General features: G+C 30.8%; 1 protein-coding gene across 1 annotated transcript in view; it reads right to left on the bottom strand.

The window, feature by feature from the left end:
* LOC106470049 (equilibrative nucleoside transporter 3-like) overlaps positions 1-920 on the bottom strand; it is a 22,857-nt gene that overhangs the window by 11,349 nt on the left and 10,588 nt on the right. The window lies entirely within an intron of this gene.

Raw genomic sequence — 920 nt, 5'->3', positions numbered from 1 at the left:
GTATATAGTTTCATACGAATTAGAAACTCAAATTACCGACATTGACAAGCTAGAATATAAAATAAGAGCCTCTTATCTTTTCAGTTTGCTAGAATATTACTCACGTAATAAGTCAAACACAGTGGCACACTGCCCACCTCTTTCCTTTTTTGGAAATGCTCCCTTATATACACTTACTTCTATATATGACATGAATAACCAATCAGAAGCTCACAATGTCCCCATAGTGGCTTTCTCAGCCATATCAATGTACTTGGTGCCATTTCTTTCTTTTGAACCAATATTTCAATGAGATAGGGTGTGTCCTTAGCCTGCTTAAAATTTCATTTTTTTTTACCAAAATACATTTTAGTTACCGAGCTTGATAAATTATGATGGAATTCTATGGTATTACTGTAGTAATTTATGATTTTTTAGTTATTCAAATGTACATAAAAAACATAAACCAATATTTTGTTTCATATCCTCCACGTGAAAATTTTTAAAGGCTTAGCAACCTACGTCAAGCAGCAACCGAGTACAAAGGTCATAACTAGAAGAGATAATTGTTTGCTTTATTTCTGTAGTTACTGTTCTCTGTTTCAGAAAAATAAGTTTAAGAACTTATTTCCAAATAGCAATAATCTATATACATATATAATTTGTACTAATTTTAATTTGACTGTATTTTACAAAATACTAGTCTACTAAAACACAGCCAAGACAAGTTACTTTGCAAAGACCAAAGGTCAATTTTATGTTAGTTGATACAGTAACATGAGTGCACATGAGCTGCATCATTGTAACTTCTGTATTGCTAGCCAGGCACAGGTGAAAGGTCAATATAATAAATATATATAAATGTATAATGTTATGAGATTTAAGCCATTTCGTCTAAACATTTATGTTTTTATGTTCATTCTAGAATGAAAGAGTCATAA

Source organism: Limulus polyphemus, unplaced genomic scaffold (assembly GCF_000517525.1).
Source record: "Limulus polyphemus unplaced genomic scaffold, Limulus_polyphemus-2.1.2 Scaffold3792, whole genome shotgun sequence".
Classification (NCBI taxonomy): Eukaryota; Metazoa; Arthropoda; class Merostomata; order Xiphosura; family Limulidae; genus Limulus; species Limulus polyphemus.
The sequence above is the reverse complement of the archived record's forward strand: the minus strand, read 5'-3'. Positions and strand labels throughout refer to the sequence as shown.